This window comes from Cetorhinus maximus, chromosome 2 (assembly GCF_964194155.1).
Source record: "Cetorhinus maximus chromosome 2, sCetMax3.hap1.1, whole genome shotgun sequence".
In the NCBI taxonomy this organism is placed as follows: domain Eukaryota; kingdom Metazoa; phylum Chordata; class Chondrichthyes; order Lamniformes; family Cetorhinidae; genus Cetorhinus; species Cetorhinus maximus.
In genome coordinates this window covers 162,951,145-162,976,486 of record NC_135880.1, presented here as the reverse complement: position 1 = coordinate 162,976,486, position 25,342 = coordinate 162,951,145, and the positions used below count along the sequence as shown (strand labels likewise).

General features: G+C 41.0%; 1 pseudogene; it reads left to right on the top strand.

Moving 5' to 3' along the window:
* Positions 1-22,984: 22,984 nt before the first annotated feature.
* LOC144689718 (1-acyl-sn-glycerol-3-phosphate acyltransferase delta pseudogene) lies at positions 22,985-23,660 on the top strand (annotated as a pseudogene).
* The last annotated feature ends 1,682 nt before the right edge of the window (positions 23,661-25,342 follow it).

Sequence of the window (25,342 nt, the reverse complement as noted above, 5' to 3'; positions counted from 1 at the left end):
GCGGCTTTTGCATTTTTTGCGCAACCTCATCCACGGGCGGAATGAGGTCTCGACTAGTGATTTTAAAAAAAACTTTTAAAACACATTTTTAACAAGTCCCTGCTCGTGTGACAGAGTCACATGAGGGAACATGTTTTTAACCTTTTTTAAATTCTTTATTTGTGTTTAAAATTCTCCAGCTCCCTGAGGCAGCACTGTGCCTTCAGGGGGCTCTCAGTGTGCGCACCGCCCCCCCTCCCCGTGCAAGCGCAAGCATCCGGGCTCGCCCTCCTCCCGCCCCCCTACACCCCGGCAGTGCTGAGGCCCTGAGCGCGCCTTTCACACTGGTTGGCCGTTAATTGCTCCCGGGCCTACCCGACATGGCTTTTCAGGTGCTGTACTAAATGCACAGAGATATACCACAAGTGCAAAGATTACCACTCACTTAATGTGCAGTTGGCATATGACCATCCTCAGTCCAACAGGTTGGTTAATGCTGCTATCTTGGCACCAGATCCTTTCATTCTGTGCCAGCCCATTGTTCCTTCAGTATTTGAACCACTGCATCAAACCAAAGGGTGATTTTTAGGTGACAATGGCTATTCCCTTAACACATGGCCTGTGAATCTGCTCTGCCACCTAAGCACATGTGGTCAGCATGCATACAAGGAGAGCCATGCTGCCACACAAAACATGTAGAGCAGACTATTTGGGTCTGAGTCAATAGTCCTGCTGCTTGCACCGCTCTGGGGCAGCCCTGCAGTACTCACTGGATCGGGTGTCTTGATTCAGGGTGATCTGCTCTATCTCCACAACCTGACCGTAATGAGGACTCAGCCCTTGTCACCAGAGAGACGGTGAGCATCTCAGCAACAGGAGGAGGGGGGAGAGGAGGAGGAGGAGGAGGGAGAGGAGGGGCAGGAGGAGAGGACAACCAGCACATCCCCTTTCTGGCTGGGTTGTCTGTGATCAGCTCATTTGACTACAGTTCCATTGAACACAATCCCAAATCTCCACTACAAACAGCCCCACACCTTACTTTCCCTTTATCACTAACCATTCCAGCATCCACTTGTCCATAATGCTGAAATAAAAGCCACCACTAAACAACCGTTACAAACCAACTTCACCTCAGCAAATCATTCAACATTCCATTCAAAAGTTAACTAATCACCCTTGTGCATTCCCTTAGTGCCTATCTTGCCGAAGTATTTCCTGCCCTTGTGTTCCGATACAGTATTGCCCCAGCAGCTGCAGGCTGGTGGGAGGTTGCTGATCCCTGCTGGGGGAGACTGCTGGTGGTTTTGGAGGGCAACGTCAAGCAGCTCTGGACCTATAAGACCTGGTTTCAGACTGCACCACCTCAACAAGCGGACTGACTGTCAGACAGATAACAGCAGGAACACTGGCAGAGTGGCAGCACTGGGGGTATGATGCTATCATCCTGAGAGAGGTTTGTGCTCTACGGAGCTGCCACACCCCCAGGGCAGCATCTCAGTGTTCCTGGTAATCTGCTGGAGTGAAGACTGCTGAACTGATTCGAAACCCTGAAAAACCCTTTGAGCACTGGGTCTCCATAAACGCTAAAAGCAGCCTGAGCCTGCGTGGCAACAAGCTGAGATTTCATAACCTTAGTCTGAGTTTCCACTGCAATACTCATGATATTATGTGGCTTCTGCTTATGGTTAAATGAAAGTTGAGACATCTGCCACTAGTCACTGCCTCATAGTCAGGTCCACAAGTATTTCCATAGAGTTGTCCATCACTTCCTGTGCCAGCTTGGAGACAGACTCATCCATGCTTCTTGACAGTCACAATAGGCTTTCTGACCTGCCAATACACCAAGCATTTCTGTGTGCAGTCCCATCCACCTTTTGCTGCACACCACCTCATCAAAGTCTTCATTCGAATCCTCTGTAGAAGAACTCATGTGAGACCTCAACTTCTGGGGAGCTGGCATCCTTGATGTGGCCCACTCATGTCCAGTGACCCATCATTTGCAGATCCTGCCTCTAAGCTATCCACAGATTGAGTATCTGAGATGGCGGTCATGAGTGTGAGATCTAGTGACGGTGTTTCCTCTTCATCAGTCTCAAGCTCCAGCTCCAGTTCTTGACCAGGTGGCAGTAATTTGGTATCCGAAAGGATAATATCACAAGGGTAGGGTTGGAGTGAGGAAAGGTGGTGGCGGGGTGGGTGGGGGAGTGGGTGCAGGTGGGGAAAGTAAATGGTGTATCACTGTCTGCATCTTGTAACTCAGAAGAGAGTCTAGATGAGGGAGAAGCAGGATGTGAGAAGAAGGATTAAATAGAAACACACTGCCATCCTTCATGGTTTCAGCCCTGTCATTGGCCATGATCGCAGTCATGGCAACACCAATGATTACCAACACTGCCTCCTTCATGGGTAAAGATACAGAAATAATTAACAAAGAGGTTTAAAATGTACAAATATGTCCAACTTCCCATCAATGCAAGAAGGCATGCACAAAAGAAATAAAACTTTGCTGATTAACAGATGTTAAAACTTGTCCAGGTGAAAAAAGAAAGTAAAGACAGAAAAACTATTCAGATTGTCCGAACGCTTGTTCACAGCTAGAGTGTAACTTTCCATGGTGGCTGCTGGCACTTTAGTTTCTCACTGAAGCAGTCTCTTTGCAGCTATGACTGGTTGATTTTCTTTTCCCTTGAAGACAGTAGTGTTGAGTTGGAATCCTCCTTTAAGGACTCTTGGTTTGCAGCAATGAGGTTTTCTGGGGCTTATCTTAACCATTGTCTAAGAGCTCCATAGAATCTGTCTCTCCACAAAATGGCTTGTGGCCTTCACAAATGCCATTGTTGTAGACCAATGTCCTTTGTTTAACATAAAATGTTCTTTTCAAAAATCATTACAAATTAATATTTTATGTAGCACATCTTTGTAACAAGTACTAACCCAACACATGAGATATGAACTATTCTTTTGGTTTACAACTTGTAACAGTTTTTTTCTTCACTGTACCTTTCTTATGTGCATGAGTGCTGAGTGATTAATATGGCATTTAGACTTTCAGGGTTTTAAAAATTCTTTCATAGGATGTGGGCATTGCTGGCTAGATCGGCATTTATTGCCCATCTCTAATTGTCCTTCAGTAGGTGGTGGTGAACTGCTGCAGTCTATGTGGTGTAGGTATATGCACAGTGCTGTTAGGGAGGGAGTTCCTGGATTTTGATCCAGTGACAGTGAAGGAATGGTGATCAACTTCCAAGTCAGATGGTGTGTGGCTTGGAGGATAACTTGCAGGTGGTGGTGTTCCCATGCATCTGCTGCTCTTGTCCTTCTAGGTGGTAGAGGCTGCAGCTTTGGAAGGTGCTGCCAAAGGAACCTTGGTATGTTGCTGCAGTGTTTCTTGTAGATGGTACACACTGCTGCTATTGTGTGCCAGTGGTGGAGGGATTGGGTGTTCGAGGTGGTGGATGGGGTGTCAATCAAGCGGGCTGCTTTGTCCTGGATGTGCTGAGCTTCTTGAGTGTTGTTGGAGCTGCACTCATCCAGGCAAATGGAGAATATACCATCACACTCTTGATTTGTGCCTTGAAGAGGGTGGTTAGGCTTTAGGGAATCAAGAGGTGAGTTACTCCCCACAGAATTCCTAGCCTCTGACCTGCTCTTGTAGCCACAGTATTTATATGGCTGGTCCAGTTCAGCTGCTGGTCAATGGTAACCCCCAGGATGTTGATAGTGGGGGATTCAGTGATGGCAATGCCATTGAATGTCAAGGCAAGATGGTTGGATTCTCTGTTGTTGGAAGTGGTCATTGCCTGGCATTTGTATGGCACAAATGATACTTGCCACTTATCAACCCAAGCCTGAAAGTTGCCTAGTCCTTGCTGCATTTGGATATGTTTGAGGAGTTGTGAATGGTGATGAACACTGTGCAATCACCTGTGAACATTTGACCTGATGATGGAGGGAAGGTTATTGATGAGGCAGCTGAAGATGATTGAGCCAAGGATGAATGCGTGAATAAATAATCCTTTTTACTTAAGCTCATGAAAGCATGCAGATATTATTTAAATTGAATACTTACCCAAGTGGGATAGGAGACACAAGCACACCTCCCTTTCCAAAATTATACTGTTTACAGACATTGGGTGTTTCAGTTTATTTCTCTCCTCTGTCTATAATAGAGTCAAAGAGAAGTTCTGGAAAAGAGCTGGCAACATTAAATTGAGCCTCAAAACCTTTTATCAATATATAAAGTATAAGCAATTTGCTGGGGAAATGTTAGATTTATTAAGTACCCAAAGGGAAATCTTCATGTGGAGGCAGAGGACATGGCTAAAGTATCAAAAAAAGTAACTTTGCATCTGTATTCACAAAGTAAGTAGATGATGTGAGAAGGATTGGCATGTTATAGATGGGATAATAATAGATAGAGTAGATGCACTAAAAAGATCGCATTAATAGAAATTAGTAAGTAAACAGGTCTCGATGGAATGCATCCATGTTGCTAAAAGAAGCAAAGATGGATATAGCAGAGGCATTGGGCACAATCTTGCACTCCTCATTGATACAGGAATAGTTCTGGAGGTTTGGAGGGTTGCTAATGTTATGCCACTATTCAAGGAAGTGGAGAGGGATAAACAGGAAATGACAGATCAGCCAGCTTAACATCGGTGGTGGGATAGTTATTGGAAAGCATTATCAGGGAGAAAATAAACCTTAATTTGGAAAGGTTTGGGTTAATCAGCATGGGCCAAAAGGATTTGTTAAAGGTAAATCATGTCTGACCAACTTGATTGAATTATTCCATGGGGTAACATAGAAGTTTGATCAAAATAACGCAATAGATATTGTACATTTCGACTTCCAGAAGGCATTCAACAAAGTGCCACAGAAGAGGCTTGATACAAATTTGGAAGCTGATGGAAAGTGGTAATGTAGATACAATATTGGCTCAGTGACAGGAAACAAAGTGTGGTGCTGGGTGGATGTTTTTCTTACTGCTAAGTAGTTCGAAGTGGCGTCCCCCAGTGATCAGTCCATGACTCTTTGCAGTTTTTATCAACGACGTAGACTTAGAGAGCAGGGTTACAAAGTTTCCAGATGATACTAAAGTTGGCAATATAGTAGATAATGATGAGGATAGTTAGAGGCTTCAAGCTGACAGGGTTACGGACAAAAAGCTAGGTAGCAGAACTAAACCTGACTGTCCTCTCCAAGAACGAGTACATGCATAGTTGGCTAGATGTCTCCCTTCTGTTTTGTAACTTTACACGATTTTCTGATGTAAGGGAGAATAAAATGGGGCGGGGTGTAAATCAGGCAGCTGATCTGATCATTGCCACTGGGTCATTAGATTTAATTAACCCCCCCAAACCCAGGGAGCGTGAGGAAATCAAAGAAAATTATTTCTCTAAAATATACTTGTGTATGAGGGATAGATGTTTTTTGGAACTTTGAAATGATCCAATGTACCAGTCGTTATTAATGTTCATCCGGATACACCATTGAAATTCATGAAAAAGTCATCCTTTTTCACACAGTTAGTTTATCTGATATATTAGTTGAAACATTCTTACAGCTATGGTTTGATCACAAATTAAAAATGCTGTTAGAGGTGGAATTCAACTTTGGATTCAATGCAACATGAGGGGTATTGAAGCAGCCACCCATTACCCCCAGTTCTGATGAAAGGTCATTGACCTAGAATATTAATCCTACCTTCCTCTCTCCACAGAACTGCCTGACCTGCATTTTCTGTTTTTATTCCTTATTTCCATGTCTCTAGTATTCTACTTGAATACTGTACTCAAATTATACTTGTATTATATCTCAGATTGCATGAAAGTGTCAGAGGCTCATGAATCCAATTTAAGGGATCCAGCATGGTCAGTTTAATCTCCTTCCATGCACCTAATAAAATGGACAAACATTGCAAAGTTTTGCAGATGGTTGAGCAGATACAATACCTCACTTCGTACAAGCAATGAAACTATGATTCAAAAGGTCAATTAACAAGAAAATTGTGTCACCTTTCTGTTTTTTGAAGGGATTTTGAATTTGATTATTATTAATTGAATAGCAAATATATACATAGTTAAATTACTTACCATAGCAACGTGAGGCAAGTCCGCTTACTTTAATGATAGGGTAAAGGTCAATCACCATGGAAACAATTGTTTGCTCTTGCCCTGCATCTGCAGAGATAAACTCCAAGCTGATGTTACCCTTTAACCAGAGGAAAGCCTGAAGTGTGGGATAACCTAAAGCTGGGGGACATCAACAATTGGCGAGCTGTTTGCCCGGTGCTACACTCAGCAGCTCACCCCTAGCCCTGTGGCTAACTGAAGCTGTTGCATATGCTTTGATTGCATTTGAGGCATTATGACTTAAAATGATGGAAATGAGCCAGAGGGACAGATGCACTGCTTTGGAATAGTTACTTCTTGTAATAACACATAATTCTCTATTTCCAGTGGCATTTCAAATAAACTCAGCTCTGCTGTGAAATATACAACTTTGTTTGTCTTAGGCGATTAGAATAATTAGTAAAAAACCATATAACCCCCTTTCTCATACTAATCATTTTATCAATAAAGTAGAATGACTATGCAGTCAAAATAAAACATCTCCAGATTATTAAATAAACACTGTGTTTAGACACTAATGCTGGGCTTTACACAGAAATTATAGTTGAGGAGAGTCTGCCATCCCAGAGGCATAAATAACTGAGTACACTCAGAATGATCTGAGAAAATCACTGTAAGCCACAGAAGTGCCAAATCACTGCTGTTTTCTAGCTGTAGGTGCTTGCCCTTCTCAAGCTCAGGGCAAGATCAAGATTGGCAGTGGCCTTTATTTCCAGCCAAGAACTGTTTTAGGGGAGCCAACACAATACCCAATGTGTTTCAGCTACCAAGTGATAAAGCTACAACTGAGAAGAGCAAAGCAGTCAAGGCTTTATGTACAGACCATGAACCATGCAGAATATGGAAAGCCTCAGCTGCAGACACTGCTGAGACAACAGCTTCTGAGGGGTGATAAGGGGGTGAACAACTTATGCTGGCTTGCCAGCGAGGTTCACTCCCATGACCTAACAAAAGGTTGACAAACACAGAAACTACCATATGTTAAGGAGATGAGATATGCCATTACTTCTAAGGCTTCACACTAAATGGTACATCCAGAACCCCCACAATCAGCTATCAGAGAGTTTTAATGAAGCGCCAAGCCCTCAGGAGTCTGGTTTCAAAAGTCCCAGCAACATGACCATTCAAAACACATGAATAAAGTGCTCAAAACAATTTGTTTACACATAAATTTACAGTATCATTGAATGATTGGACATCCGTGCCACCTTTGTGCCATTAGAAGGTTTTGTTTTCTACGACTACACTTTGTTGTGACCCCGCATCTGCAGCTGATGTAGAGGCAGCCTGCTGGGTGCTATACCTCATTGCATGAGGTGACCGTGTCGGCTGTCCTCTGGTGCTTCCACCCTGGAGGGCTCCGGCCTGCCGAGGGTCTCTTGTGAAGGTGCAGGTGCACCCTTGTCATCCTCACCTACTGGAGGCAATTGGCCACTAGCATTGGGGGGCAGGGGGTGTGGCGCAGGGAGGGGGGGCGGGTGGAGGGGGGGAGTGGAAACTCCTCCTTGGAGTGCCCTGAGATGATGCATCCTAGGCAGATTCTTGGTGGTGCTACTCCCTACGATGGTATCCTCCTGACTCTAGGAAGGGAAGGGGAATAATGGTGCTTCGTTCACCTCTTGCCTAGCTGATGGTGCATAGAGTCCATGACTGGAGCGATGGAATGCAGGTCCGAGTGCACCTCTGGCAGCTACTGAATGTTCAACTGGTCCTGGCTTTCCATGGCGACCACCAACCTGTCCATGGAGAAAGCCATGTGCTATCATGCTGGAGCCATGATAGAACTCGTGGCTTGATGGACTCCACCACTGTCCACTTAAGGCTGCACATGGCAGGTTTCTTGTGACTTTTCCCAGAGGCACACCATCAGCATGGGGTTCAGCATCGGCCTGGTTTCCATCGTACCTTTGACTGAGAGGGACCCCAGCTGCCACATTCTCCATCACCTAATGCAACATCTGTGTATTCACCAGATTGTGACCCCGAGCCTAATCATGAATGCATTCCCACCGAGGTGACTGTCTCTTGCGCTGGTTGGGGGTGTGGGATGAATGAAGAAGGGTCGAATGGCTCTCCTTTTTTGATTGCAACAGGTTTTTATTGATAAGGATATACTTACCAATTCAGAGAGTACTTAACTGTTTACATGCTGTGAACAAAAAAGAATCAGGCAGGTTTTCTTGAGTTTAACGAAGAAAGAGGTTAGCTTTATTATACTTGAATCAATCTAAATAAAATAATGAAATACACTGTGACACGCGCGCACACACACGCACGCACGCGAGTGCGCGCACACACACACACACTTCCTTCAATGGTCCCGATGCTTTTGATTTAAAGCTATAGATGGCTGATTTGGCTGCTCTCCTGGAGATGATTGTGCTGGGTTGAATTCTGTTAGTAAGTCACTGTCTGCAGCAGGAGGGGGTCCCTGGGTGGTCACAGTCAGCAAACAGTATTTGAAGAGTGCAAGGTGGGTTCGGGAGAGGGGTAAGGAAGGAGGGATCCCACTCATTTCTTCTCCCATCAGCACCTCAGCTGATTATCCGCTTACTATAGAGAATGAAACGTTTAAGCAGACCAAGGCTGCACCTGCCATATGACCATCACCCAGCGATTCAAACATGGTCATGACTAGTGTATTCCCCCTTGTACCTTTATCAATTCATGTCTGGGAATCCACTCTCTCTGCCAGTGTCCCATTGTGTTTAACATTTCCCACTGTAGCTTCATGAGTTCATGTCTGGTAACCCCCTGTTGAATATCCCAGGTGACTGTCTTGATGTCTTGCTGATGGGACAGGATATGTGGCTCCCTCATATTCTCCTAAAGCCATTGTTCTTGGGTCTTTGCAGACACAGTGTCTCCATCTCAGAGGATTGCAATGTGGAGAGTACAGTGATCCAAATTGAGTAGCCATCTTTGTTATGAACGTCAGTCACATTTTTATTCTGCATTTTAAAAAGCCTCTGCTTTTAAAAGTTTGGTTTGGTTCTCCAGCCAGCAGATTAAAAATCATTATTTGATGTAAAGCATGTTTTTGTGACAGAATGAAGATCATTTCAGTTTGAATGGCACCTTTTCTCACCAAGCATAAATCCTGACGACTTCTCCCTGGCGATCTATGTGAGAAATGGCAGCATAAGATAGTGTGCAGTGTTGTGACACTGACGGATAATATGTATTAACCTTCCGCACTGTGCTAGGGTGAGGATAACATAATTAAGATGTTCATAAACCATGAAAATAAAACCTGAGTAGTTTCTACATGTTAAACCATTAATTGAACCCACAGATTAGGTTTGAACTTCGAAAACGTACTCCTTGGTGTTTGTCATTTTATGAACAATTATTATTATTACAATGCACACTATGCATGGAATTTCCAGCTGCATTCTTTTACAACTTTTATTATCATCATGGAGCCACTTGCGATTTTTTTTGGGCCACTCAGGAGTCTAAGAATGTTGCTGAGCACATTCCCATTGGGCTATTATAATGCTTCATCAGTAGTATTATTACTGTGGATTCAGTGGAAAAGAAATTACAAGAGATTACAGGAAAATTCAACAACAGCACCACTCCCTACTCTGATTGTAATTAAACAGCTAGTTGTTTGGTAGCACAGAACTTGAGTATTGCTGAAAAAAGAGACATGACAAAGATTTTTGTCTTGCACTCATCAGGACACTTCACAAGAATACCAATATAAGGGGAAAACAACAACTTATACTGTGTGAGCAGAGAGTAGTGATGGGTTGGCAAGTGGATTCTAATTGGTACAGGTGTTGCTATGGAGAATGCACCAGTTATCATGACTGACAGTTACCTGCCAAGCATAGTTTGAAATTTAAACCAGGCAGCTTGACCCTGATTGGTCAAGGCATTGCCCTGAGGAATGAGTCAGCGAATGGTTGTCACTTATTTTGTTTAGCTGAAACAGGCACAATTTGTGTATATGTTCTTTCTGTCTGCAAAGAACAGGGTCCTGTGTATTAATATATGTAGCTTCCAGTATGCACACGCACACACAGAGAGCCAACTGACAATCTTAAATTGGTTGTCAGGGTAATCCTTAGCACAATGAGGATTATTTAGCAAATGTTGTACAATCGTGGAATCACATCTAATGTTGGACGCTGAGTTTTGAGTTTTGCAAGCACGGGCTGGTTGGGTAAGGTCTGTATCATGCCCATTGCGAACAGCGGCTGGGACATTCTCTTTCATATGATCCGCCAGTCTTTGGGACTTATGCCCTACATACCTATCGTCACACTGACACTGAAATTCATATACCACATTATTCATTTATGTGATAGGCAGAACAGAAACATGTGCACACATTGCACCTGTTTCAGCTAAACAAAATAAATGACAGCCACTCGCTAACTAAATCCTTAGGGCAATACCTTGACCAATCAGGGTCAAAATTTTAAACAATGCTTGGTAGTTAACTGTCAGTCATGATCACTGATGCATTCTCAATAGCAACACCTCTACCAATCAGATCCCACTTGCCGACCAGTGTTCTCCTCTCATATAGTGTAAACAAGATATAATAATGTCTATAATGTTATTGGAAATTATTTTAAAATAAACTTAGTGGTGTCTGTAGCTATTTGTTTGTGTCTGTGTGTGTGTGTATATGTGTCTTAATTTGATTAAAGCCAGCTGGTCTACAGGCTTTGATGTATAGAGGAGAAGTAGGTTTGAAATGTTAATTATATAAATATGGGGAAGTTTAGAAACATAGGTGTTAAGGGGGCAATTTTCAGTTTTAAATAAACCATTCAAAAGAATGGGTGAAATATTACACCTAGCCAGAAGAGGCCAAATAATGTGTTTAGTTTTTCCAAAGCTTACTAATAAAATTGGTATTATGAAAGGGTCTTATGATTAGAAGAGTTAAAGTTCAAAAGACATAGTGATACAATGAAAATTTGCATTCAAAGAGGAAATTATGTATAAAGGAAGGGAAAGTTGTTGGTAAAAAGAGAGAGAGGTTCTAAGATCTAAAACCTCCAGCCTGTAAGCCTCAAGCCGCTGTCTGCAAGGACTCAGAGCTGAAAGAAACTCATTTTGAATGTGATTTTCCCGAGTGTGCTTTGCCAGGGGTCTCTTTAAATCTATGGCCTGAATCTTCTGGTTGGCGTGCAGGGCGGGCCCCGCTTGCCAAAGCATAAAATGGTGTGCGGTGACATTGGGCGTGCGTCCCGACGTCACTGTGTGTCATTTCGATCTTCAGTTCGGCGGACGTGCACCAGAGTCAGCTGTGCACCTGCCAAACTGTCAAAGGCCTATTAAGGCCGTTAATTAACTAATTAAATTGATTTTCAGGACTGCCCGTCCAACCTTAAGATTGGTGGGCAGGCGAAGAGCCCTGGCAGCCTTCGCATTTTTCATGAAACCCCAACCACAGGCGGGATGAGGTTTCATGATATGTTTATTAATTAAATGAAATGTATTTTGAAAATTCATAAACATGTGCCAGCTCATGTGACAATGTCACATTAGGGGACATGTCTGAGTAAATTTTATTATTTTTAGCAATGTTTTATTTTTAAGCTAATCTCACTGAGGCAGCTCTGTGCCTCAGGGAGATTTATGCGCTCTTTTGCACATGCGCACGAAAGAGCGCAGGCCCCGACTCTCCCTTTTCTCCCTATCTGCACAGTTAGCGCTAAGCACTTCCAGGTGCGCGTCATGCAGAGCGGGCTTTAATTGGCCCGCCCACGCAAAATGGCACACAGCCGATCGCGGGCAGCCCGTGCCCGCTCCCAAACCGCCCACCTGATGGGGAGGAAATTCTCCCCTATGTGTTTTACTGTTGCCTTAATGGAGGTGTAACTAGGAGTCAGGTTAATTAGGGGATTTTTGTACTTATAGTAGTAATTTTGTAGACATATCTATGTGCTTACAATCTTTCTTGTATTAATAAATGTTTGATTAGGTTTTATAGAAACCTCTTGAGACTCGGTCTTATTACAACTGAATTCAAAGACTGCATCTCAAAACATACAAATTGCAAAATGGGTTATGACAGTCGTTTCAAGTTTCCCTCTGGGATTTGAACAGCTCAGCATTTACCATCGGCTGTGTGATAATAATTGGGGGCTCGTCTCCAAAATATATTTGCAATTCCTTGATTTTTTTTGGAATTGGTGAATCTTAAGGCTACGTGTACAAGAAGCACTTTTGAATTTGGGAGTTGGTGTGAAGTATTTTTGAAGTTGTGAGACTGAAAATATGGCTGTATCCATGGTTAAGACATTTTTGGAAGCAGAAGATATAACTCTGATTGGGTTACAGAAAGTATCCAAGAATAAGTTAACACAGTTGGCGGATAAGTTACAATTAGGATTACATGTAGGGATGAGGAAATCGGGCATAGTTGAAATGTTCACACAGCATTTGAAATTCGAAGGGATACCTGAGAGACAGGTGGTTCATTGGAATGGGCTCAAATTTCACTGCAAATGGAAATAATTGGATTGGAAGAAAAGGAACGAGAAAGGGCATTCCAAAGGGAACAGGCAGAAGGGCAGGAGAAAGAAAGAAAACAGGAAAGGGAATTAAAAATTGTGAAGATAGGAAAGGAGGAAGGAGAAAGAGAGAGGAGAGAGAGAATTCCAACTGAGGTGAGGAAGGACTTATCTCCAGATCAGAACCCAATGGGCAAATGTTTAAATTTGTACAAGCTGTTTCAAAGTTTGAGGAAAAAGATGTTGAAGCATTCTTAATTTCATTTGAGAAGATAGCTAAACAGATGAAATGGCCACAGGAGAACTGGACATTGTTGTTGCAATCCAGGTTGGTGGGTAGAGCACATGAGGTATATGCTTCACTGTTTGAAGAGATATTGGTGATATATGATGTGGTAATTCCTTTGGAAGAATTTAAAGACTCAGTTCCTTTGGTAGTGAGAACTCATGTGGAGGAACAAAGGGTAGAATCTGTAAGGCCAGCTGCAGTGATAGCTGATGATTATGAGCTAGTTCATAGAGCTAAACTTTTTTTTGTCACCCTATCAAATTGGAAAAGAATATAAAGTGGGAAGGTGAAAGGAAGGTGGGTAGTCAGGGAAGAAAAGGAATAGCTGGAAATTCCCAGGAAGTTTCTTTTCCAGAATAAAAAGGAAGATGCTGAGGGTAGAAGTGATATTTGAAAGTTGAGGTATTTTCATTGTAATAAAGTAGGGCACATGAAACCTATGTGCTGGAAATTGCAGGGAAAATCTATTGGAATTATAAGGGTGCAGAAAAGTACTGGAGGCAAAAGTACTGTGGGTTCTGAGGTTCAGACATAGGAAAAACCATTGGTTTGTCTACAGATAAAACTAGAAGAATCAGTGATAGGTAAAGGTGTGGGAATGTGTTCACAGTTCACCCAGGAGAAGTTCTGAGGAGGAGGTTGCAGAAATGTTTAAAGGTTTTGTATGTGAAGGGAAAGTCTTTCCAGGTGTACTGGGTGGAGTAGGTAACGATGTTAAAATTTTAAGAAAGACAGGGGCTAGTCAATCCTTAATGTTGTGGGATAGTGATATTTGTTGTTCAGAAGGAGTATTGCAGGAGCAGGTGATAATAAATGGGGTTCATGGAGATGCTAAGCCTATTTCCCTTGTGGAAAATAACTTCAAAGAGTAAATGGAAGACAGATGAGGTTACAGTTGGAGTAGGGGAAAAATTGCCCATTGCAGGAGTTCATTTATTTTGGGTAATGATATAGTCTGGGTCACAGATTTAGGCGGTGCCTTTGGTAGTTGAGCAGCATGTAGAAGTGTTTTCAACAGAGGTGTTGCAAAAGGAGCATCCTGAATTGTTTCCAGATTGTGAGATAACATGATCTCAGGCACACAGGTTGAAACAAGAAAAACAAGAAGGACAGGCAGTTCAAAGGCAGGAAGAAGGTATTGAAATCCAATTAGCAGGCACTGTATTTGATAACATTGTTCAGAAAGACACAGCAGAGGAAAAGGCAGTTGAGGTGTTTAGCTCAAGGCAGTTAATTGAGTTGTAGCAAAAGGATTTGCAATTAAAACAGTTATATCAGACAGCTTACTCAGAAACAGAGGCAAAATGTATTCTGGAATGTTTTACCTTAAAGGTGACATTTTAATAAGAAAGTGGAGGCCGGATCATATCTCAGCAAGTGAAAACTGGAGGGAAGTACATTAGGTTGTTATCTCAGTTAGGTATAGAAATGAGGTTCTGAGGATTGCTCATGAAATTCTAACAGTGGGACATTTAGGAATTAGAAAGACATAGGCAAAAGTACAAAGATATTTTTATTGGCCAGGATTGCATAGGGATGTAGTCAAATTCTGTAGAACATGTCACACATGTCAGGTGATAGGGAACCACAAGCAATGATTAAGCTGTCACCTTTAATTCCAATTCCAGCATTTGAAGAACCTTTTACTAGGGCCATGATTGATTGTGTAGGACTCCTCCCTAAGACTAAAAGTGGAAATCAGTACTTACTGACAATAATGCTTGTGTCTACCAGGTTTCCTGAAGTGATACCTTTAAGAAACATTATAACAAAGAAGATTGTGGATGAGTTCACTAAATTTTTTACAAGATATGGTTTACCTAAAGAAGTACAATCAGATCAGGGTTCAAATTTTATGTCACGGCTGTTTAAGGAAGTAATGAACAGTTTGGGGATAAAACAGTTTAAGTCAACAGCTTATCATCCTGAGTTGCAAGGGGCTTTAGAAAGATGGCATCAAACTCTAAAAACTATGATGAGAGCATGCTGTCAGGATTATCCACAGGATTCGGATAGGGGAATTCCATTCTGTTATTTGCTATTAGAGGCGCTCCTAACGCATTGACTGGTTTTAGCCCTTTTGAACTAGTTTATGGTCATGTGGTTAAGGATACCACTGAAATTGATTTATGAGAAATTGGTGAGTCAAAATTCAGAAACTACTTTCCTGGATTACATATCAGACTTCAGAGAGAGATTAGACAAAGCATGTGAGTTGGCTAGGGAGCATTTAAAGAAATCACAGGAAGTGATGAAAGTGAAAGCAGACAGGAAGGCTCATAGTTTTGTTGCTGGAGAGAGAGTGCTGGTTCTGTTACCAGTACCGGTTGACTCATTAAAAGGCAAGGTGTTGTGGGCCTTACAGGATTGAAAAGTTGAGTGAAGTAAATTATTTAATAAATACTCCAGAAAGAAGATAGAAGCAGAGGGTGTGTCATGTAAATATGCTTAGAAAGCACTTTGACAAGGAAGCGGACCAAAAAGAGGTATTAGTTGTGGTAAAGGATGAGAAAGAGTTAGAAGTGCAGGACTCTGAAATTGATTTTCCTTTAATCAAATTGGATAATGAGGGGGTATTGAAAATTTAAATGTAACATTGAGTTACCTTCCAGACAAGTGTCAAAGTGATTTGGATAAACTATTGCAGTCACACAAACCTATTTGTGGGAATAAGTTGAGGAAGACAGATTTAGCCATACATGATGTGTCTGTAGAAGTTTCATCTTTGATAAGGCAACATCCTTAAAGATTAAATCTGGCAAAGTTATCACAAGTACATAAGGAAATTGACTTCATGCTTCAAAATGAAATAATTGAGTCTAGTTGTAGTAACTGGAGTTCACCTATTATACTGGTACCAAAATCAAATGGAACACAAAGACTGTGTGGACTATTGAAAGGTGAATGCGGTGAAAAAAGCAGACTTGTATCCTATACCACAGTTGGAGGATTGTATTGAGAAAGTGGGATAATCAAAATTTATCACAAAGATTGACCTGCTAAAAGGATATCAGCAAGTAGCATTGTCAGAGAGAACAAAGGAGATATGGCTTTTGTGATGCCAAATGGACTATGTCAGTTTACAGTCATGCCATTTGGTATGGAGAATGTACCTGTGACATTTCAAAGACTGACATAGTAATTGCAAGTCAATGCAATTGTGCTGTGTATATTGATGACTTGATATTTTTCAGTCAGACGTGGGAGAAGCACTTACAGCACCTGGAAGAATTATTTATTCGATTACAAGAAGCTAATTTGGTGATGAACTTGGTTAGAAGTGAATCTGCAAAAGCGCAAGTTATGTATCTAGGTCATACCATTGAACATGGTAAGGTGGCTCTGAGAGATGTGAGTCAAGGCTATTGTGGATTTCCCAGTGCCTACAACAAAATGAGAAGTTTTGAGATTTCTGGTTCTGAGTGGGTTTTCCTGGAAATCTGTACCAAATTTTAACAGTGTGGCTGCTCCACTGACTGAACTATTAAAAAAGAACAAGAAGTTTCAATGGACACAGGAGTGTCAGAAGACATTTGACATTTGGAAACTGTATTGACTATGACACCATTTTTGGCAGTACCCAATTATGCCAAGCAACTTATGTTGGCCGTTGACGCAAGTGATATAGACATTGGGGCCGTACTATCACAAGAAGCCATAGGGTATTTTTCATGGAAGTTCAATGCATAACAGAGAAGATATTCAACGATCAAAAAGGAGACGTTGGGTTTGGTGTTAGCATTATAGCATTTTGAAATCTGTGGCAAACAATTTAGTAGAAACAATTGTTTGTACAGACCACAATCCTTTAAAGTTTCTGGACAAATTTTGAGACAAAAAAGTGCAAGGCTATTCAGGTGGAGTTTATTACTGCAACCATTTAATCTACAGATTATATCTGTCACTGAATGAGAGAATCTGATTACAGATGCTTTATCAAGAGTTTGAAGCTTAAAGGGAAAATTGGACATTTAAAACCTGGACACAACTTGAATGATTTCTGCTGATACTAAGGATTTGTATATATATTGTTATATTAATGCATGCATCTGGTAATGTAATAGTGTAAGATGGGTTAATAAAAATGAAGTCGCCTTTTAGAATTATGAAGGTTCATTTTTCAATAAGGAGGGGGATGTCAAGAAGATATAATAATGTCTATAATGTTATTGGAAATTATTTTAAAATAGAATTTAGTGGTGTATGCATGTATATGTGTCATAACTGGAGTAAAGCCAGCTGGTCTAGAGGCTTTGATTATAGAAGGGAAGTAGGACTGAAATGATAATTAGATAAACATGGAGAAGTTTAGAAAATTGACGTGCAATTTTGAGCACCAATTTTACCCAAAGCACAAAGTCTTGGACAGAATTATTTTTGCTGTTGGCGTTGGATTAATACTTGCGAAAGTAGCTGGTAACTAGATTTCCCCTTCACTCATGTGTAAAGAATGTAGATACTGTTGGAAGTGTAAGAAGTAGTTCTTGATTTAAAGGAGCCGGTAATAAAATTTATGCAGGTGGCCCAGCTATTGTTGCTACCACGCGGTCTGAGCCATTTTGAGCCCTGGGCCTCATTGGCACAGGTTGTGTGTGTGTGTATGTGTGTGCCAGTAGAGTTTGGTGATTGGGCTGTGTGCAAATGAGGTTGGTTCCTCCATAGAACTGGCTGACAGATCAGGCCTGGGAGAGGTTGTGGCGGGGGTTGCAGGTCAGTGGTGTGGGGCTGGGTGGGAGGCAAAACGACCCTGGGGTAGGTGCATACAGACTGGCAGTGGCTGCAGTATTTTTTTGGACAGTGATCTTGTGGGGCCAGTGAGAGTGTTTCTGCTCCTACCATTCCCAGAAAATTAAAAGATAAAAATGGCCCGTCCTTTTGGAACAGCCACCTTTGGCCTTTCACTGCTGGTATAAATGGTCAGAGCATACACAGTCCATGCCCCACATGTTTGAACATCATAGGTTTTAATTTGCATTTTAAAAGTAGCTTCCTGTCCCTGCCAAAACAGCAAAATGAACAATTTGAGAAGACTGTTGGTTAAATATGCTTTGCAATGCAGGCAACTTTAATTGTATAATTACACCAATCCAATGTCAATTTAAAAACTGCTGGCTCAAAAAACATAATTACATGCTGGATGAGAAAAACAAAAGAGAAATTTGCATTTATATAGCGACTTTCATGACTTCAAGACACCCCAAAGCACTTCACAGCCAATGAAGTGCTTTCAAAGTGTTATTATTGTTGCAATTTAGGAAATACAGCAGCCAATGTGTGCGCAGCAAGGTCCTGTTGTTTGAGGGATAACTGTTCACTAGGACCCTGGGAGAACTCCCCTATTATAGAACTGAACTAGTTACTGATCCATACAGTTGCCATGACGAGCATAAGATGACTTGATCCCGAAATTCTTTGGATTGTGATGCCAACAGTTACCAAGTAAACGGAAGCAGATGCTACTTTGAGCACATCTGTGACATCTGTTTGTGAAATGCCAAATTTGTTCTACCCTTGGACTGGGCAACTCAGTCCCCTCAGCAACATTTCCCTCAAACCCCTGAGCTCATTCAGCTTTGGAATCCACATATGCCTCTTTTGAGGCTGCTATGCAAACTTCTGGGCTTGACTGTGGAGTGAGAGAAGGAACTCTGAATTTTGGGAATCTCCATTCCTAACCTCTTCCCCTGCTTGTCATTTGCCTTTTAAGGGGCTGACAGTGGTACTCTTCCTTACAAGCTGCTAATGAAAACCATGGAAATCTCAGAGCCCCACCATCTGTCTGCTTCATGCCCTTCAAGTCTATTATATGGCACGATTGAAAGTCCACATACAGGACATAACTGCACTATGTCCATCAACGCTCTCCATTATTTCATCAATAAAACACAATCAAGTTAGTCAAATATAATTTGCTTTTGACAAATCCATGCTGATTGTCAATTATTAACCCATATTTTTCCATGCAACAATTAACTTTGTATTGGATTATTGTCTCTGAAAGTTGCCCGACTACTGGTTTGCCTCTAGTTGCTGGGTTTAAACTCCTTGTTTGAAATTGGGTAAAATATTTTCAATCCTCCGGCACCACTCCCATATCTAAGCGGTATTAGAGGATTGTGGCCAGAGCCTCGGTTTTCTCCCACTGACGACATCAGCAACCTAGAATGCATCGCATCCAGGTGGAGTGACTTTTCCAATTCGAACGCTGTAAACATTTAAGGCCTCCTATTGCTCACTTACAGTTAATTGTTCTACCTGACAATCTTTGATTCTAATCCACACGAGGCAGAACCCCTTTCAACTCACTGAAATTAGCCCTGCTGCATTTGAGTATTTTCACATTTGTCTGTTCCTTTTCCATAACCACTTTAAGCAATGCACTTCAGTTGTGGATAATGTTATTACACAGCAGTTGGCAAAGGCTGAGTTATTTAAAATCCCAGAGAGAAACTTTAAACAACTGTCATAACCTATATTTTCAATTGGTATGTTGAGATGCAGTTCTGAATTCAGAAATGAAACTACCAAGCCTCAAGAGGTTTTTTTTTATATAAATTAAACTAAGCATTTATTAATTTAAGAAATTAAACACATACACTTATCCACAAATTAGTACCATAATAACTATTAAATAAATCCCCAAATTAATCACTCCCAAGTAAATCTTCCCCAAGCCAACAATAACTCATAGACATAAATAGACACCTGACAAAGCAGATTTTATCTTTTGAATTCAAAATGAGGTTCCTTTCAATTTGGTTCCTTTGTAGGCTTACAGACGGCTTAGATCTTACATGCTTCTGACTTACACACACAAAACTCTTTTCTGTATATACCTAGCCTTCCCTTTGAATGCAAATTGTCATTGTATCACTAGGCCCTTTGAACTCCACCTCTTCTAACAATACAACCCATTTCATAGTACCAATTTTATTAGTAATATAAACATATTTCTTGGTATCTCCTAGCTAGGTGCAAGATTTCACCCCCAGACATTGAATAGTTTATTCAACAAAATGCAAATGTACCCTCTACCATGCTGTTTAACATCTCAAAACTACTATACATTAAAACATTCAGACTAGCTGGCTTTAATCCAATTAAGGCACACACACTCACATTCACAGACACAGACCCTACTACAAGTCCAATTTAAAATAATTTCCAATAACATTATATACATTAATATCTTCATGACAATAACTGCAGACTGCTGACTGCTGACCTGTTACTCTCTGCACACTTCCTCTTTTCAAATCATTCAGAGGGGATGTGAGCGTCATTAGCAAGACCAGCATTTATTGCCCATCTCTAGTTGCCCTAGAGACAACCAGATGGCTTGCTAGGCCATGGCAGAGGACAGTGAAGAAACAACCACCTTGCTGTGATTCTGGAGTCACATATAGGCCACATCATCCTTCCTAAAAGGGCATTTGTGAACCAGATGGCTTTTTATGACAATCTGATAGTTTCAAGGCCACCAGTCCTGATATTAGCGTTTTATTCTAATTTAATTAACTGAATTTAAATTCTCCAGCTACTACAGTGGGATTTGAACTTATGACTCCAAATCATTCGTCCAGCCCTTTGGATTATTAGTCTAGTAATGGAACCACCATGTTATCATCCGCACATCTCATAATATGATAAAATTGCCTCAATTTCAAAATAGCCTGTTACATCATCTGATAAGATTCAGCACTGGGGAACTTACGTGGAAACAAAATTTGTCTGTTTCTTTATGATATACTGGAATTACATTTCACAAAATGTTCCATTTTACTGGCTGCTCCTCACATTAAAAAATTAAACTGCTCTCTGCATTCATCCAGGAAATGAAAAAGCACATCCCCTGTATAATGCTGCTATTTCTTTTACCTGTTGACTCATTTCAATAAACACATTCCCTCAAATAATTATATTAGTATCGAAATTAGATAGCCCCAAATGAGTAATTCATAGTTCAATCCTCACAAATGGGTCAGATTTTCCATTAAAGATAATGAAAGTTTCAGAAATTTATGGCATTGTGGAGGACAACGTTCATTAGGTTTTGAGTTTGATTGTACGTTTGTCATCTACAACATACACTTTGCATAAAGGAAGTCTGTCCGTTCATCCATCCGTCCTTTTCCTCCCTCCACCTGTCCAACCATTCATCCTTCCTCCTATCCATCCAGTTTTACATCTGTTGTCTTTGTTAGGAATATCAAGCAGTGAGTTAATTGTTAAAGTTATTCTATTTTTCTCCTTTTTAGTAAGGGTTGAATAGTTGAGTTGTGAGGTGAATAAATATACAAAAGTCTTGCTCAATTATCTTTAGAGATCAGAAGCAGAATATTTACTTGAAGATATTTAATTTATAGGTTAAAGTATACAGGGATGTACATTGAAGATGCTAAGTGGCAGGTGTGGGCTTCATGGGTTAAATGGTTGCTTTTAATTCCATACCAATTCTAACTGATCTAGCATCTAGTGCACATTCTGCCCGTCATACTTCAGAGGCCACAGTTTGGGTGCCTCACTCTGAGAAAAGTCATGAGAGATTTAGTTTTGAAAATGATCACATTTTAATCTTTGAAGGATAGTCTGAGTTACTTAGAAAGTTAGTTGAGAGTTATCACTATCCAATCAATCAGTCAGTCAATCAGGATTCCACTGCAACCAACATGGTGGGATGTTGAGTTTTAATCAGAGTTCAAGGCATGATATAACATTACTAGTTGTACAGAAAAAACATACCACCATGAAAAGTAGCAAGTACTGGTCCAGATGAGATAGGATGACTGACATGCACAAATGGTTACTTGTCTCATCACTTACTTCTCTTCTAAGTGCTCTAAGTTTCTTCTGAAACCCCTCAGGAAGGTTGACTGGAGTCTTCCTTCAGAATCCTTGTTCATCACCTACTACTATCAACCCTCCCACAGTCTCTTACTTTATACCCTAGCAGGACTGGATGCCTGGTTGGATTATCGATGAGGCTTTTTGGACCTATGAAGATTTACTTTATTGCAAAACAATCTATGGAGCGTCAAGTTCTTTGTCTAAACTTTGGCTTAAACGTCTCACCTTTTGATGTCAATCAGCAGTCATTATTCTTTTGACCTTCGCTCGTGCTCTGGCCATATTCTTACCTCATCTTTTCTGTATCATCTCTTAAGCTGTCTGACCTAACTGGTCCAAACCTCCCATTCATTCCATCTCTGGTACCACACTAACTTCCAAAAGGTTTTATTCATTTCACTATCAGCAATTTATGCCTAGGCCGGTTCATGAGGCTTCCTAACAAGCATTCACAATGATCATTGAGTGCAGCTGTTTTTATCCCTCATCAGGCCGGTGAACCAGACTATTGTTTATCGCGGTCAGGTGTGTATGTTCTCACATATTACTGGATACTTGTATTTCAAGCAAGCATCTTATAGTCAAAGTTAAATGAAAAACCTCGCACAACTTTATACCACGTGTTAGCTCTTTCAACCATGGCTTTTTATTCAAACTAGTCAACCTTATCTAAGAAAATATTTTCGCTAGCCTGGTTTCCATGACAGTGAGACCTTGAGCAATTTCCAGTTAAAATGAACTTTAAACAAAATGAAATTAAAAGCTAATCCACTCCTTCACCTATTTCAAGCTAACTTTAGATACATAGTATATACGTATATTCTAACCCAAAATTTTCCAACTATTAAGCAAACTCTGGACTATGTTTTTGCAATCTTCAGTCCACTGTCACTTGCAAAATAGTATGCCCAGAAAATAACACTTCCAACCAATCAGAGGAACATAAGCCAGCAATGGAGAGAAGCAAGATAATAACTTGTCAAAACAGAAGATGTGGCAAGCAGGGAAATTATTTTCGGTCGCCCTTTTAGTGGAGAACCAAGAGGCTGACTGTCTGCTGATGGTGTATTGGGAACCAAGACATCTGGCCAACTAACTATATTCCAGCAACAGGACCAAATAAATTTCTGGAATCATTGTCAATGTCAAGGCAGTGGAAGACTTGGAAAGAAATGAGTCAGCAGAATACTCAACACATTTGGATGAATTAACAAGATGTAGATAAAGATTTTCTTAATGAACTCTGGACATTGATGGACATATTGGAGGCTTTGAAATCTCAGTTCATCAGCCACCTTCTTATATGTTACATCTTTGTAGTGACTGGGCTCATCATCAACTTCCTTCAGCTGTGCACACTGATAATACGGCTGATCAACAGGCAACTCTACAGGTGAATCAACTGCAGATTGGTGTGTTGCTGGAATGGTGGTCATGCACAGAATGTACCCTTTATACTGACCAAAAGAATTACATTAAATACAGTAAAGAGAATGCTATAGTTATTCTCAATCATAACTGTGAGATTGATTTCCTTTGTGGATGGGACTTCTGTGAAAGATTCGGTCTTTTGAGGAGTTCAAAAGTACTAGCAAAAAAGGAGCTGGTTTATGTTCCTCTGATTGATTGGATGTGGTATTTTCTGGAGATAGTATTTTGCCAGCAACAGTGGACTGAAAATCACAAAAATGTAGTCCAGAATTTGCTTAATCTACAGATTACCCTGAAATCTTTTGGTTTCTGACTCACTGTGAAGGAACACGATTTACAGAGAAAAAACACCAGTTCAGCATGCAGGTGGCTGAAGCAAAAGGCTTACCCAAGCTAAAGTATCACCTACTCCCTCGAACAAAAGGCTTTGCACTCACCACGCAATGTCTAAGGAATGCAGTTCCAGCTGTCTTTGATTTTTATATCTTGAGTCTATGAGTTCACAAGTCAAGCGAACTCGAATTGCACACCTTCATGTACACTTGTTAGTTGATGCTCGCAATCAATAATGGAGAGAGACTGACATAAGAACAAACTGTGATTGATTATTGCAACAGAAAGCAGAGCACTAAATCCTTACATACTCCCTCCCACAACTACCTCCAACTCCAGACTGAAAGTTAACCAGTAGGCCGTGCTGTACAGTGATTGGTCAGTACTGTCACATGGTTAGTCCATTTGCATTCTCTTAAAGGTAATGGTACTCCACTTTATCACATCCCTCCCCCTCTACTTAAAAAGTACAGTTGACAAACTTAATAACATATGAAGTATTTACACTAATAGCTATTTACAAATCAATTCTCTCAGGAAGCTTTCTCAGGTGAGTTGAGCGCTGCAGTTCAACAACCTTAGCAAGTTTTTCCGAGACTTCCTTTTCAGGGGACAGTTGTCCTCTAGGTTCCTCAGTGGATGATTTCATCATCTTCTGGGTGCAGTCATGTTCAATCCTGCTGACCCTCCCTCCAAGCTGAAACAGATAAAGGGCAAGAAGCACAAAGCAACACAGTAGGGAGCTGCATGAGATGTGAAGGGAGGAGAAAGAGGAAAAGGAAAAAAGTTGTTTTCTTTTCAAGGATTGTCAATAATTGCCCCTTATCTTCCTGCATGTCCTTTTCTTGGTCGCACTGATCCATATCTCAGTCATCTCTTTAATTTCACTATTGGCTGAAATTGACTATAATGACTCAGGTGTGAGCTGAACATGCATGAGCTCAATAGTTGGGTTTTCCAACAGCTCTTCTGAGAACTCAGGGCCTTCTAGTTTTAAAACTTCAGGGCTTTTACACAGCTGCTGCTTCAGCTCTTTCAATTCTTTCCTATTCTCATTAATAGTTTCCTAGGGAATCTCATATTGTTGCCCCTTCTCAGCCAATTCATTCCTTAACTCGACCAAAGACAGGTTTAACTCTTCCTTCTCTTTTTCATATCTTTTCAGTGGCACAAATTGGGAGCTGATTGAATTTTATAGTGTACGAAAGTCCTTTAATAGGTTTTCCTTTCCTTTTCGAAGGATGCTAACTTCAGCTTGAACTCTGTCCTGGTGTAACACTTCTACGGGCTTCTCCCGTTGGGTCTAAGCACACTCATATTTTTCTGCAGTAGCACTTCTGGTTTCCAATTGGGAACTTAGCAGGCCCTCAAGGTTTATCTCTCCCTGCCAGTTCCTTCCAGGGAGACTCGGTTCCCTGCCTGACAATAGAAATAGGGGTAATTTTGCAGACTGTTCCTCAAGACTGCACCTTGACTTGACATACCCCTTTTGGTCTTATTTCTTCACCCGTGTAAGCTTTCAGTTTAGTGTCCAAAACTTCCAATTTTAAAGGATGGATTCCTTTATTCAAGTATCTGAATGTATGTTCTGCAATGATGGACATCGATGCTCCTGCATCAACTTCCATCTTAATGGGTTGTCCATTGACTATAATGATTACTTGGATTGGCTCGGTTCAACCCAATTTCAGGTTATATAATGAATGGATGTCTGATTCTATTTCTTCTGGTTCTTCCATGAGACATTTTTCATGATTTCTCCCTTTGTCTTTAAAATGCTGTCTCAGCCTACCTCTGCAGTGCCACATTATGTCACCATAGCGGTGGCAGAAACAACATTCAACTTG